Source organism: Pagrus pagrus, assembly GCF_965226575.1.
Source record: "Pagrus pagrus genome assembly, chromosome: 18".
Lineage (NCBI taxonomy): Eukaryota > Metazoa > Chordata > Actinopteri > Spariformes > Sparidae > Pagrus > Pagrus pagrus.
Window position 1 is genome coordinate 29235463 of NC_140202.1, and position 13375 is coordinate 29248837.

General features: G+C 43.1%; 1 long non-coding RNA gene across 1 annotated transcript; it reads right to left on the bottom strand.

Moving 5' to 3' along the window:
* Positions 1 to 6792: 6792 nt before the first annotated feature.
* On the bottom strand, positions 6793 to 7866 carry LOC311273519. The gene is made up of 2 exons (XR_014624674.1): positions 7687 to 7866; positions 6793 to 7013 (listed from the first exon to the last, which is right to left on the bottom strand). It is a non-coding gene; the product is annotated as an uncharacterized lncRNA (long non-coding RNA).
* Between the last annotated feature and the right edge of the window lie 5509 nt (positions 7867 to 13375).

Genomic DNA, 13375 nt, shown 5'->3' on the forward strand with positions numbered 1-13375 from the left:
GAGACACTTTAACAGCATTTGACCTTCAGGTAAACTCACCTGAGGACTGATGACAGCACAGGAAGCTCTGTGTGCGTGTGTGTCCGTGTGTGTGTGTGTGCGCGTTCCTGTGTGTTTGTGTGTGTGTAGATGTGTGATAAAACAGAGTTGAAGAGTTCAGTAGAGAAACAAAGCCACCAACATGACTTTAATAACAGGCTGGAACACACACACACACACATACATACACAGCTGCAGCTGTAATAATTGCTACAACCACTAGAGGTCGCTGTCAAACAAAAAACGTGAATATGGGTTGTAATAAAGCTGAAAAATATAAAAAATGTATCTGTAGCACTCAGTCTTTACTATTGACAGTCAGAGCTGAGGCTGGTTACAGAAATTGGCGAGCTAGCCAGGAGAAAGTGGAGTATTATTGAGTGACAAGATTAAAAGGTAAGCAACAATATACTACAATGGATATAGTGAAAGACGAAGGTATAAATGTTGTTAACTCAGTTCTTGTTAGTGGGTTAACTTAAACTGAAGTAGATGAGGAGCTTGAGAGGCACCTAGAACGCTATGGCTCTATTAACAGAGTACTAGTTAGTGATGACCCAAAATCAGAGTATCATCTCTGCTCCATTGTGGAATTTGCAAATAGCTCTGCAATGCAAACATTTAGACCCATATTGCCAACAGAATGTCAGAGCTTAACTGATGCAAACATTACCTTCAAGGTGTGCTCCTTAGATAGTGTTTACACTAGCACTGCTAGCTGTAGCGCCACCAAGGGGTATCTCGAGGAACTGCAAGCCATTGCTAATAAACGTGGGAGGTCATTTCAAAATGTACTCCAGGAAGAATTGATGAAGATAAGCACAGGGAAAGGTGTGAACCTCCCTACTGACACTGCACCAGTCGAAGACTCTCAATTAAACAGTTATGATGCAACTGGTCAGGAGGTCGAGAATGTTGAAGAGCCATCACAGGTGATGCAACAGCCCTCTCTTCTGCTTGGCTCTGTCTCACCCGAGATAGTCAGGAACTTACCAGCTGTGTTTCCACCATCTCCTACACCCAGACGTGGTCAGCATGGATTGAGTGGTGATGCCCAAACAGCATCAACACCAGCTTTGCAAAGACTAGAGGCCACTACTAGGAGTCCACATATAATGTTCTTGCCTACCAGTGTGAACAGTCAGTTGCAGCCTGCTGTGTTGACAGCCGCACCGTTATTTAGCATTGCTGCTAACATGAACGCTAACCACCAAGGGTCCCTGTCAAACAAAGCCAGTGTTAATGATGACACTGCTGCAACAACACCTTCAGTACTTACCATGAATGGTGTAAATCCTGCTATACAACGAGTCGTTGTTGAGCATGTCATGCGAGCTAATGAAGCTATGTCTCCCATGCACTCTTCATTTCGCCTCAGACCCATATCTGGGAAGATTCCTCATCCTAATATGGAACTTGATTATGATACCTGGAGAGCAAATGTTGACTTATTTTTGACAGATCCCTCCATGTCTGACCTGCACAGAACACGCAAGATCTTAGACAGCTTATTGCCTCCAGCAACTGATGTTATCAAGCATGTTAGCCCTCAGGCTTTGCCATCAGTAGATTCAGTCTATGGCTCCGTTGAGGATGGAGATGAGCTGTTGGCCAAGTTTATGGGGACACTGCAGAACAACGACAAGAAGCCTTCTGACTATCTGAACCGCTTGCAAGTTGCTCTGAGTGCTGTGGTCAGACGAGGAGGTATCGTGGAGAGTGAAAGAAACCGCTAACTCTTGAAGCAGTTCTGTCGAGGCTGCTGGAATGATGGATTGATCGCTGATCTCCAACTGGAGCGAAAAACTAATGCATCGCCTTCCTTTGCTGAACTGGTGCTTTTCATCAGAACAGAGGAAGACAAACAGGCAAGTAAACATAATCGTATGAAAAAACACCTTGGACTACACAAGTCAAGTCCTGCTGCCCCAAAGTTGAGAGCTGCAGCACAACAGTTAGTCGCATGCAGTTGTGCTGTACCTGAGAAAAAGGTTACTGAGACTGAAGTCTTGAAGAAACAGCTTAACGAGATACAAGTTCAGGTTGCTGTCATGCAGACTGCAACTCCACGTAAAGCTAAAGTCAACTGTCCAGATACAACTGAAATCAACACATTGAAAAGACAGATTGCTGACATTCAAGCACAGATAGCTGATATGAGGAAAGCAACTCATAAAGCCAAAAGCGACCATCTAGAAGCAACAGAGATTCAGACATTGAAACATCAACTTGCCCTTCTTCAAGCACAGGTGACTCTGCCTCACACTCAGAGTCATCGGGTACCATCGCCTGCATTCTCAAAAGACTTCTCCATGAAAGATCAACACCAGTCTCCCAACAAGAGAGTAAGCGGACAGTCCAGTTCAAGGCCAACAGCAAACAGTAGGCCCCGTCCATGGTATTGTTTCCGCTGCGGCAAAGACGCTCACATTACAGTCAACTGTGCGAGTGAACCAAATCCCCTTCTGGTTCAGAAAAAGAGACAGCTGCTTAAAGAGAAACAACGGCAATGGGATCAGCAGAATGGCAACACTGGCATCCAGCAGCTAATCTACTAGAAGCCCCTGTTGCAGGGCAGACAGGGACTAAAAGACTGACTAACGTCCTTGAAAAACAAAGAGAGTGGCAAGCAAGTGTGGTAATGCTAACACCACTTCCACCATATTGCCACCAAAGCTGGTTGGAACAAAATACACTGCGCAAGTCACTATTGAAGGCCACAAAGTTAACTGCCTGTTAGATACGGGATCTCAGGTGACCACTATCCCGCTGTCATTCTTCCAGACTCACCTGTCCCATCATTCCTTGAAATCGTTGGATGATCTTTTGGATGTAGACCTGCAAATAGAAGGAGCCAATGGAGAGGCCGTGCCTTACCTTGGGTATGTAGAACTCAACCTGATGTTTCCAGAAGAGTTCTTGGGCAAAGAGACTGAGGTCCCTATGTAAGTGTTGGTTGTCCCTGATGTGAACAGTGTGCCCCAAATCCTCATTGGCACAAATTCGTTAGATGTTCTCTATTCCAACTATGTTGAAAGACATGATTGTCGCCCTCGGTCATTCCTTCCTGGCTACAGAGTAGTCCTGAAAATCCTTGAAGTACGACAAAAGCAGGCAAGGACTGAAGCTCTTGGGCTGATAAAGGCGAAAAGCCACACTCCTGAAGTGGTGCCACAAGCTACAGGTGGTTGTCAGCTCTATCGACACACAAGTTCAAGCTCCAGTATAGAGCAGGAACTCAGAATCAAGACGCAGACGGACTTTCTCGTTGACAACATGGCATCCAAGATGATGCTGTGTCGAGGAAAGAACGTGAAAGGTTCACTTTACATTACCTGAAGGATCAGGAGACTCCAGATGTTGTTCTTCCGGATGCAGTCGGGACCATCTGTGAGAGGCATGATGTTGAGTGGTCTCATAAAAACTCCACATGTCCAAATCCATCAGTTGCACTGGATGAGTCTCTTGCCATCTATTCTGATGCTCTGCCCAGTGGTTTCCAACGGAAAGATGATCATGGACTCCCTGTTATCGGTCATTGGACGGAAAAGGAGATAAGAGCAAAGCAACGAGATGACCCTGATCTCAGAGTTGTCATTGAGCACAAGGAGTCTGGAGACATGCCCTCTCCTTCCCTGAGACAAGAGCTTCCAGACCTTGTTTTGTGGCTCCGAGAATGGAAGTGTCTAGAGCTAAGAGATGGAGTGTTATACAGAGCACGACAAGAACATGGACAAGTCACACACCAGCTAGTGCTACCAACTGGACTTTGGGTCACCTAGGCATAGAGCGGACCCTCGACCTCGTGAGGTCATAGTTCTATTGGCCTAAAATGTCTGCCTATGTAGAGCAGAGAATCAAGATGTGTGAGCGTTGTGTGCGCCGGAAGACTCCAACTGAGAGGGCAGCTCCCTTGTGTAACATCAAGACCAGCAGACCCCTCGAGCTGGTCTGCATGGATTTTCTCTTGATGGAGCCTGATCGGAGCAACACGAAGGATATATTGGTGCTGACAGACCATTTAACTAAGTACGCAGTCGCGATCCCGACTCGAAACCAGAAGGCGCAGACTGTGGCTAAGTGCTTATGGGAGAACTTTCTGGTGCACTATGGATTTCCAGAGAAACTTCTGAGTGACCAGGGTTCAGATTTCGAATCTCGCACCATAAAAGAACTGTGCTCCATCGCTGGCATTCAGAAGGTCAGGACTACCCCTTATCATCATTATTTCGAACCCTCCTCCAGATGTTGGGCACTCTGGAAAACAAGGACAAGTCTCATTGGAGGGAGTTTGTTAAGCCTCTAGTGCACGCCTATAACTGCACACGGAGTGTTGTTACTGGGTTCAGTCCCTGAGAAACTAATGTTTGGCAGACAACCTCGGCTGCCAGTTGATTTGGCGTTTGGTCTACCTGTAAGCAGCCAATCCAAGTCACATTCCCAGTATGTGCATGACTTAAAGGGCCGCCTAGAGGAAAGCTACCGAGTCGCCACAGAGAATGCTTCAAAGACAGCTGAGCGAAACCTGTGGCTGAGTCCAAGCAACCTCCCAAGCAGACTATCAACAGACCTAAAACAAGGAGACAGTCAAGAATGGAAGTCACAGATGAGTCTGAGGTGGTAGATGATAATTCAGAGACAGAAGACTACTTTTATTACTCACCTGCAGAGATGCTGAACACTGACCTTATTGAAACAAGATTTCTGACCTGGCCAGAGACAGTACCGTATAGGGAGAGACATCTCGGAGAGACAAAACAACCAACCCTGTCTTCAGTTGGTATGTTTCCTGTTCCTGTTGACTTGGAAGAAAAGACAAAGACTTTAATCATAGAGCAACAAGACAGAGAAAAGAGACGTGCACCTGAAAGAGAGACAGTACAGTGGGTACCTGTGGAGATCATTCCACCCAAATCAGAGAAACCTCTAGCTCTCAGAGATAGGACCTCAAATGAGCCAAGCTCTGACAGATCAAACTGTTCTGGATGGGAAGGAAACTCAGCAGTTGTTGATACAGAGGCTGAGGTCACCTCAGAGCACAGAGAAACTGATCCCCCCAAAGTGAGAAGAGCTCTGTTTGGAAATTCTCAGGACGCACCCTCTGACATTTCAATACAAGAGGATGAAACCTTACCTGTCCAGCAGAGTTTGGAGTCTCCCTCAGAACCAAACATTATGAATAAAAAACCTTCCTGTTTTTGCAGACCTGTCGTTCAGTGACAGCAGCAGGGACGAAGGATGCTTTGTCAATGAACCTTGTGAGGAAGTGTCAGTGGACAGGACCAATGAGGGAACAGTAGCTGGGACATCTGGAAGAAGAGCAACCTCTTCAGTCATCATGGGAGAGAGTGAGAGTGACACTATTCCCAGACGTTCCCAGAGGCAGAGAGAACAACCTGAACGGCTACAGTATGGTCAACTGGGAAATCCCTTACTGTCTTTAGTCCAGTCACTGTTCCAAGGCCTCAACCTTGCTTTTGCAGATGCACTCCAGAACCACAGCTATGCAGACACTCCCCAAGTAACCCCTAGGCCAGTTTATGGTCATGTGGATGTAATGGGGCATACACACCTTTAAGAGGGGGAGGGTGTAACCCAGGTTACTAGGCCCTTATTAGTAGTCCAGTTTATCGGGTTGTTGGTGAAATAAATTAATTTATTGAATAATAATAATTAATCAATAAATAATAATTAATAATTAATAATATGATTTAAAATAGTTATACATAGAAGGAATACATAGGATTTATGATTAACATTTTAAATATGTCAAAGAAATAAAAATTATTAATTAAATTAATTAGGTTATTTATATCTGTTAAAAAGGGTATTTCATTTCAAGTGTGGCGAATATGCCTTCTCAAAGTGTATAAGATCCAGGTGACATGAGGAGTTCACATGATGTAACAATCAGACGCCGTCAGGGTGTATGTGTGTGTCGACGTGCGTTTTTTTTCCTCTCTCTGCCAGACCGGCGTCAAGGTGGCTGCATGCTAATCTTTCACTGCAGATATTATTGTTTTTGGGAAAGAGAGTCAGATATTCCAACGCCTTTGTCACTGTTATCATCGGAGCCGAAAGCAAAACCGTTTTTGCCGCGCATGGATTAAGTGGACCTTGTGTTTGTGACGGAAACGAGGGAGAACCGGGACCTAGACTGATGAGAGTCGTGTGATCTGCATTGTGCCGAAGTGTGTGTGTATATATGATGCTTGAGCCTCTGGCAGGTCTTTTTCTTTGTATGAATTCCTGTTTCCAAGATCTGCATGAAGACTCCTTCTGCTGGGACTCTTCCTGTTCTGTAAAGGTAGAAGGGAAGCTCGATAGTTGTGGCGAGCCATTCAAAACAGAACTGTGATCTTGTCAGTGATTTAGGGATTTACCCACTGCGCAAAGAGACGTCCAAACGACGTCTTTTCCAAGTCATTTTTGCACGTCTAATTTTGGTCACCTCAAGGTGCAGACTGTTACTCCAGACGACGTCTTTCTTTCAACGTATACTTGACGTCCATTTATGACGTCCACAGTACCGCCGTGCAGGGGCCATTTCTAGTCCAAATATGGTCGTTGTGGACGTCTTTTCTACGTCAAATTATAACTCATATTACTCTTTTTTTTTTTTTTTTACTGGTTTAGTTCCTATGCATAACCAAATGACGCTACAGTAAAATTAGCTGGTACAGGAAAACAGTTTCCTACCTTCTTGACACGTTTCTACAGTCACGTTATAATAAATCACAATCAAATCCTGACTGTTTTGTCACCAATTTTTAATTGCAGACGTCAGTTGACAATACAACAGCAGGCAGTATATACAAACGTGTAAAAAAAAAAAAAAAGGTTAGCTCCGACGTTCATCTTCGCTGTCATGACGCAGAAGTTCATCCATGTCTCTTTGGCGTTTCCGCCATTGTCTCATTTTCATAGCCATCTGTAGACACCTCACTCACGTTCAAAAGAGGACCAAACACCACCTGACAAAAGCATAAGAAGGATTTAGAAACACCTTACTAACACTTTACAATACAGTACTCCACTGCACTAAATTGTTAAACATTTGGCTGCAAACCTACGTGGCTGTGTCTGAAGCGCCCCCCCGCCGCCTTTATATTGGTCTGTGCTGCTAGCCCCATTAGCTGTCCCGGGTGTTAGCAAGTGCTAATCTCTCTCTCTCTCTGTCTATCTCAGCAGCAGCACGTCAAAGAAAAAGAAATAAGCGCTGGAGCCGCGGACCCATAACCGGCTGTCACCGACAAATAAAGCCTCGACCAGTAACAAGAAAGATGGCTGTGTTGTGAGGTAGCTCGATGCCAACTTCGACTAGCGTTAGCGGTTAGCATCCGCTGCTAACACCCGGCCGCTCCCCAGCTCAACACAATGGCCCTCCTGCTCGTTAACACTGGAGGCCTGTTGCCGATAACGGTCGTGTAATGGCCCACGGCTCCAGCGCTTCACTCCATGTATTTATTTTTCGCCGGTTTCGTTGTACGTTAAACAAAATTGGTCGTGTTCAAAAGCTAACGTTAGCAGATGTAATGCTAATTGTAGCAACAACAGGTTTGAGGCATAAAGCTAAAACGGCAAACGCTATAAATGCATAAATGAACATAAAATTAACTTATGGGTCTATGTGCTGACCGAACTTACCTGCAATTTAGTGGACGACGCTGATTTTCGGATTGCTGTGTAGGTTGTTGTAGAGGTCGAAGGTGCACAGAGCCGAGCGGCCATTTGCTTTCACCGTAGAGAAACACCTGGGCCAATGGGAGTGGCTCTTTTGATGTACGTTGATGACGCAATGCCTCAGCCAATCACCATGGCGTTGACTGTAACACCCCCCCCCCTTCCCCCAAAGGCTACACCTTTATTGTTGTAATAAACAGAATAACACTATTTTAAAAGAGAAAAACAAAAATGTAAACAAACAAAAATATTACTTTTATTCAAAAATAATGTTTAATCACAAAATATGTCATCATGCCCATACTACTACTACTACTACTACTACTATGATAATAATAATAATAATAATAATAATAATAATAATGTAAATAAATAAATTACATCATGTCAATTACCTGCACCTGTCTTAGACGTCGAAATAAGTGACCTAGCCCGACGTTCAAATGTTCAACTGCATATTGACGTCCAAGTGGGGTCATGATTAGACGTCCAAATAGCAGACCTAGTTTGCACGTCGTGTAGTGGTCCAGAATTGGTCTTGGACCGACGGACGCAATATAGACATGATCTGGACGTCTATCAGACGTCTAATGTTTGGTGGGTATTTTGTGAACTGTTGTTTGATATCTCATGTGTTTATTGAGACTTTATTTTTTTTTCTTTTAATCAATACAATACAATACACGTAAACACTTACCTGTTGGTTGTGTGAGTTTTTACTCTTCCACCCGATGCAAATTGCCAGTACCCCTTTCTCCTATAGCGGGTCTAGACTTTTGATTTACTGGTCCACAAAGTGATTAACACACTGATAAAAAATATATCTGTAGCACCCAGTCTTTACTATTGACAGTCAGAGCTGAGGCTGGTTACACCAGTCTGTAGATCTGTAGAGACCAGTCTGTAGAGACCAGTCTGTAGGAACCTGTCTGTAGAGACCAGTCTGTGGAGACCAGTCTGTAGGAACCAGACTGTAGAGACCAGTCTGTAGAGACCAGTCTGTGGAGACCAGTTGGTAGAGACCAGTCTGTAGGAACCTGTCTGTAGAGACCAGTCTGTAGGAACCAGTCTGTAGATCTGTAGAGACCGGTCTGTAGGAACCAGTCTGTAGGAACCTGTCTGTAGAGACCAGTCTGTGGAGACCAGTCTGTAGGAACCAGACTGTAGAGACCAGTCTGTGGAGACCAGTCTGCAGGAACCAGACTGTAGGGACCAGTCTGTAGAGACCAGTCTGTGGAGACCAGTTGGTAGAGACCAGTCTGTAGAGACCAGTCTGTAGGAACCAGTCTGTGGAGACCAGTCGGTAGAGACCAGTCTGTAGAAACCAGTCTGTGGAGACCAGTCGGTAGAGACCAGTCTGTAGAAACCAGTCTGTGGAGACCAGTCTGTAAGAGCCAGTCTGTAGATCTGTAGAGAACCTGTCTGTAGAGACCAGTCTGTAGGAACCAGTCTGTAGATCTGTAGAGACCAGTCTGTAGATCTGTAGGAACCAGTCTGTAGGAACCTGTCTTTAGAGACCAGTCTGTAGGAACCAGTCTGTAGATCTGTAGAGACCAGTCTGTAGATCTGTAGGAACCAGTCTGTAGGAACCTGTCTTTAGAGACCAGTCTGTAGGAACCAGTCGGTAGAAACCAGCTCCAGGTCCAGGCGCTGCCTGTCAGTGTGAGTCCTGCTGGAGTCAGTCAGTCTGTGTGCGGGGTTCATGGGCAGGTGACAGGTGAGTCAGTCTTGGCTCTAACAGGATAATTATTACTGCGGAGCTTTTAGTGTGACAGCTGCAGGATTTACAGTCTGAGTCACACAGAAACTCTGAACTCTGAACCACAAACAGGAAGCTGACGTCAGCACAGTACTCTGATTACTTCATCTCTCAGTCTCACTAACCTGAAACACAAACAGAAACATAAATCAGATCAGATCAGGTTGATTCAGACTCACAGAGACTTTTTGTCTCCAGGTGAGTCCTCCAGGTCAAGAACTGGTCAAATTGGACCCATTCTACCAAAGACTGGACAGAGTGGGACCAGAACTGGATCAGAACTCTGCAGGATGTCTTGATCCAGGTTGTACTTAGTAACTTCAGAAGTGTGTCCAAGGGCAGTCTCAGGTCCAAAGGGTCCAGTTCTCTACTCTGAAGCTCAAAGATTCAACTGAACTAAGACTGCGAGTCTGGTAAAACTGGATCAGAACTCAGCTGTGATGTTTGTAGTTTACATTTAACAGACACTTTTGTCCAAAGTGACTTACAGTAATTCATACATTCATACACTGATGGCGGTGGCTGTCATGCGATGCATCAGGACCAGTTTTTGGGGTTCAGTATCTTGCCCAAGGACAAACAACAACCCTTAAGTTAAAGTCTCACTGATCCAAAACTGTACAGGGGTTCTTATCTTACTCTCAGTCCAGGTCCAGCTGTTCCAGAGCTCTGAAATATGACTCTTGATCCGGATCTAACTGGTCTAGAGTTCTGCAGTGAAGGACACGTGGTCTCTGACCTACAAGGTCAAGAACTGTGTAACAAGACTCAGAGTCCAGGCCTGACCGGTTTAAGGTCCAGTCTGGATCCAACACCAACATCTTTAACTCTGAGCTCAGATGTTTCTGGTCCAAAGTTTTCGTCCAGGTTTTCCTGAAATCTACCTTGTTTTTTTGTTGTTGTTTTTTAGCAACTTTATTTAAAATCTTATTAAAGCTGACGACATGTTTTCATTTGTCTTCAGAGACGTTCTCAGGTGTGTTCGCAGAGTTGTTGGTTTATTAGGAGCAGAACTCCTCTGTCGGTCTGTTAATGAGGCCGATATGAATAAAGTTAAACTAAAACCTCCACAGTCGACAAACATTAAATATAAACATGATGCCTCAGTTTCTGTGTTTTATTTAAAACGTCTGTTTAAATAAAGTTTGTAAAAAACTGTATAAATAAAGTTATTCTACTCGCTTTCTTCAGTCCTCCTCCTCCTGTCTGTGTTTTGGTGTAAGTGTCCTTTAATCCAGTGGATGATCCAGTTAATCCAGCGTGATAATGGCGAGCAGCGATCCGTCGCTCGGCTCATTAAACCTGCAGACTGGAACCAGTGAAGCGGAGCAGAATCTGACCCGGGATCAGTCGCACCGGGTCACTAAACTTCAGACTGCACACATACTTTAATTAATATTTTAATAAAGACATTAATCCTGATTCTTCTCTTCATGTTTGATCTGATTCACATTATTATTATTGATCTGTGTGAAGTTAAACTGATTTACTGCTAATAAATATGATAACATCATATTCATCAAGACATTAATGAGGTGATGATTAGTGGACACATTAACTATAATAAATGTATAAATATATAATTATCTTTGATGAAAATCTGTTTGTTTGAATTTAGACTATAGAAAGAGAAGCTTCATGATGAAAACCATGCATTGTGGTAGAAAGCTCAGGAAACAGCTGGTAACTGAGCTTTAATGTTAATGAGCTCATTATAAATGCATGAATGAATGATGACTTTATTAAAATGGATTCATTCATCAACAGAATCTCAGTGGAACTAAAGTCTTGAGGGGCTTTTCGACCATCGTCTCAGGTCTTCATCCTCTGATGAGGACTCATGTTATTGATCCTGATGGTGGAACTGATCCAACAGGCCTGTAGAGTACATATCAACACAATGTGATATGATAGATTACTGTGTTTCATCATAGTTATGGTAAAAATAAAAAAAATAATGATTGTGCTGCTGCGGCCCTCCTGGAGCCTCCTCAACGACATCCTGGACCCTCCTCAATGACCTCCTGGAGCCTCCTCAACGACATCCTGGACCCTCCTCAACGACCCCTGTGGGTCCGTGGACTGCTCTTTGAGAACCACTGCTTTAATGTGTCTTTCATATTTCGGAGCATTTCATTAACTCATTAAATCTAAAATTAATTCACTGGTTATTTTTAATGGTCCTTCAGTCTGAAGATGGACATCAGGAAACAGCTCACTGCTCCTCATCATCCAGTGTGTTCAGTAAAGTTACATTGAGTGAACCTTTTATTTCTATCTGATGGTCCAGCTGGAAACTCACAAATACATTTGATCGTTTTTCATCACTTAAAAGATTTAAGATTAAAAAAAGGCCTCAAACCTGCAGATAAAACCATCAGTCATTAATTATCATTGTCATTATCATTATCATCATTGTCATTATCATTATCATCATTATTATTATCATTATTATCATTATTATTCATTCATTCACTTATCAACTAATTAACTCCTAATGCACTCTGTAAATGAAAAACTGAGGTCATCGTGAGCTGTAATGACCCGGTCCGGGCCACTAGCTGCACAGCTAAATGGGCTAAATAACAGCAGCTATAGGTAGCTGAATGTTTCTGAATGTTTCAAAGTGTTTCTGAATGTTTCTGAGTGTTTCTGAATGTTTCAAAGTGTTTCTGAATGTTTCTGAGTGTTTCTGAATGTTTCAAAGTGTTTGAGTGTTTCTGAATGCTTCAAAGTGTTTCTGAATGTTTCAGAATGTTTCAGAATGTTTCTTAGTGTTTCTGGGTGCTTCTGAACATTTCTGAATGTTTCTGAATGTTTCAAAGTGTTTGAGTGTTTCTGAATGCTTCAAAGTGTTTCTGAATGTTTCAGAATGTTTCTTAGTGTTTCTGGGTGTTTCTGAACATTTCTGAGTGCTTCTGAACATTTCTGAATGTTTCTGAATGTTTCAAAGTGTTTCTGAATGTTTCAGAATGTTTCAAAGTGTTTCTGAGTGTTTCTGAGTGTTTCTGAACGTTTCTGAACATTTCTGAGTGCTTCTGAATGTTTCTGAATGTTTCAAAGTGTTTCTGAATTTTTCTGAATGTTTCTGAATGTTTCTGAATGTTTCTGAGTGTTTCTGAGTGTTTCTTAGTGTTTCTGAATGTTTCAAAGTGTTTCTGAATATTTCTTAGTGCTTCTGAATGTTTCTGAATGTTTCAAAGTGTTTCTGGACATTTCTGAGTGTTTCTGAACATTTCTGAGTGTTTCTGAGTGTTTCTGGACATTTCTGAGTGTTTCTGAATGTTTCGAAGTGTTTCTGAATGTTTCTGAATGTTTCTGAATGTTTCAAAGTGTTTCTGAATGTTTCTGAGTGTTTCTGAGTGTTTCTTAGTGTTTCTGAATGTTTCAAAGTGTTTCTGAATATTTCTTAGTGCTTCTGAATGTTTCAGAATGTTTCAAAGTGTTTCTGGACATTTCTGAATGTTTCTGAATGTTTCAAAGTGTTTCTGGACATTTCTGAGTGTTTCTGGACATTTCTGAGTGTTTCTGAGTGTTTCTGAACATTTCTGAATGTTTCTGAATGTTTCTGAGTCGTCACAGAAAGAACATGACGTCAGTCTGATTGATTATCTCATTAATAAAGTGATGATTTTGCAGTTTTAAAGGGCCTGTGTTTAAAGTGATGATGACGTCATGTTGACCTTATTATTTACATTATTCAAGTTTTTCACAATAAAACAGGGTTTTATTCCTCTTCATGATAATAAACTCTCTCTGTGTGTGTGTGTGTGTGTGTGTGTGTGTGTGTGTGTGGAGGGTTGGACCAGCACCAGGAGGAGGAGGATCACATGAATCGCAGGTCATCATCACCTCCTCCTCCTCCTCCTCACTAACACTCTGCCTCTCTCCGCT